This window comes from Papilio polytes, unplaced genomic scaffold, assembly GCF_000836215.1.
Source record: "Papilio polytes unplaced genomic scaffold, Ppol_1.0 DF823912.1, whole genome shotgun sequence".
NCBI lineage: Eukaryota > Metazoa > Arthropoda > Insecta > Lepidoptera > Papilionidae > Papilio > Papilio polytes.
In genome coordinates, this window is record NW_013525292.1 from 138142 (window position 1) to 141230 (window position 3089).

Sequence of the window (3089 nt, forward strand, 5' to 3'; positions counted from 1 at the left end):
TATCCGTAAATAAATAAAATAAAAAAAATAAAAAATATTTGGCTCCTGCAGCACAGGGGAACCTAGTGCAGGAGCCAAGGCTCTCATGGTAGGTATGTTTTCAAAAGTAAAATAATAAAGAGTTGTTCATTTATTTACTTTATTTTATGGTACTAATGCCTGTCTAGAGAGCATCGGTAGCCTAAGGGTTTAGGTACTAGTTCTAAAATCCCGTTTCTAGTTACCATTCTGGCAACATATCTTTTCCAAGATGTATATACATTCCGGCTTCGGAGTTCTGTTTTACTTTCGATTAAAAAATCGGAAACTGATTAATTCACAAATTGAAGGAACGGTAGTCGCTAGCGCGACTTGTTTCTCCCGATTCGCAGTCCAGATAAATAAGTATTCCATAAAATAATCAACGTGTCGTTCCCTTATAATATTATATCAGATCAGGACTGGCATAGGACAGGACGTTTTATTCAGTTAGGGCGGAATGGCCTAACTGGCCACAAACGTAAAACGCTGTGCTAGTTATTGAACAGGGATGCTCGCTGCTGCCCTTTATGGTTACCAGTCATATACTAAAGCTTATTTTAAGCACTGCTGTTCAACTATACTGGGTTAAAGTGAACCAGGCATTAAATGATTTTTAAAACTTAGAATAACAGATCATGGCAAATTCTGTAACTTCATACGATTAAACAAAATTAGAACAAAGTAATAACGTTTTTTTTGACCGCTAACCTTTGAATTCTTGTACATGTTAGCTAAAAAAAACTTCTTTTTCGTTATTTACTGAAGCCTCATTTTACATTGGCTTTAATTTAATTACATCTGGCAATACTTGTTTAGAAATTGACTTGACACTAAACGGTGAGGTAGGCTCTTTTTCTGTTTTCAGTCCATATTTATCGTAAAAATTAAGCGATTTTCAAGACAATTTGTTGCTGAATATACCATTTTGATGCCTAAAATTTACTGAGGTAAGTTTTTAAGTGTGTCAAATGTTGTTATTGGATGAGAATTCCAATATTTTGATTGTCGGCTGATACATATAATTCTATAGGTTAAAGACCTACTGTTTCGGTGTTACGCCAATACATTGATTGTTAGTTGTATATTATGCATTTATAAGGTTTTTCCTGCATGTTGCACTCAAAATTTATTCAATGTGGTATTATTTTTGACAATGAAGTTATGGGGAGTCAAGAGACTAGAGTTTGAGGCGCCATGCGTACTTTGACAAATTGCGTTAGTTCTTTTTGGATTTTGCTAAGTTAGCTAGCTTTAAGTTACAGAGTAAGGTGACTTAGATCCTTAACATCGTGTAACGCGCAGAATTTATGTGGGCCAGATACTAATATATCGTTTTAAAATACACTTTCAAAATATACCACAAATCTTTTGTTTCAATTCACCAAACAATAGTGATATAAAATATCTCAAGTTGATAAACAGAATAGAACAATTCATAATGTAGTTTTCATAATTGTTCTGTTTACATAGAAGAATTTGTCAACTAATGTGAATGTTTTTTTTTTTAATCAAAAGTCATGTAAAATGTGTCTTTTTTTATCAAACAGTATATTTGACAATACTTTAATAAAATTATAAAAATGTTGAGTGGTACTTAACTTTTTTATTTTATTAAAATTTGTAAAACCAATTTAAATGACATAGTAAATTAAAAATACATGTTATAGCCAATATTGCATTATTACCGACTAAGTACAACAAGTTACAGTGTAATTAATATAAATTATATAATAATTTTTGTAGTTAAACTATAAGAGTTTATATTGGGCTAGTATTATATCATTATCTTTAATATTATTTCTTACAAAATGATAAAGTTTTTTAATATCAGCTCAATCCCTTCAGAGTACAAGAGAGTTGTTTGAACAGAATATTTCAATAACTAAGTGAATCCATTTAAATTGTGTCAATGAAATTCCTTTCATGACTATGATGTACGCTATTCAAAGAGACAACCCACAAATGTCAAACAGCTTGTAACAAACCAAATAAAGGAGTAAGAGTTTGATATTCTGTACAAACAGAAACCTAATCAAGTTAATTATTCTAGCATCTTGCTATTAAAAATGCAATAGTTTAGATGAGTTGAAGTTATCTCGAGAACAACTTGATGGATCTCGATGTAATTCAGCACTTATGTGGAACAACATGTACATTACTTTTATGTTTTTTTTTTTAATTTTCGTTGTTCCTGGCCAGTTAAAAGCTAGGTGTTTACATCATGTATCCTTTAGATCTACCCTACAAAAGAAATGTTCATTGTTTTATGTATAAATAAGTTATTGTATAAATTGTAATGTCTTGTTATGAAAACATTAAGTTAGTAGTTATTAATAGATAGTGTTCCTGTTGTACAGGAGTTGTAGAGCGTCAAGCGGTGGGCAGCGAGCAGAATTAGCGCGCGTTGTCGACAACAGCGATGGTAATGGAGGCGTCCCCGTCCCCGCAGAGCGTCGGCCGCGAGTTCGTCCGCCAGTACTACACGCTGCTCAACAAGGCGCCCGCCTATCTGCACAGGTCTACCATTTATTATCTTTGACATGAAATCATTGAAAAACAGAGATATTGTTGATTTACTTTTGCTATCTAAAAAATAATAACAATTATATGCAAGAGATTTACAACACAATTACTTGAAATACATTATCTCTGTCTACCTCTCTGTGTTAAGGATGCATGTATTTTAATGTTAAAAATGTTTTTTTACCTAAAGTGGCAATAACTGCAATATGTGTATGAGAATAGTTTGTCCTAACATGGAATGTATGAGTCATTAGTATATGTAATAATAAAATAAATATTTTAGCCAACAATAAGCATTTCATATTGATGATAACATGAATATAGTGCTTCTGGGATTTACTCACTATTGTTTTAGTATTAATATCATTTATAACAACTTTTATGTACATTTGTTTAATAAATCAGTAGATTATAGGAAGTTTGAAATGCAAGTGATTGAGAAATTGAGAAGCAAAAGGTTTTGCAGAACTATGATCATGTAAACAAGCCAGTGTTAAGTATGGGGACAAGTACAAAGGTAGCGGAAGACAAATAATGTATGAAAG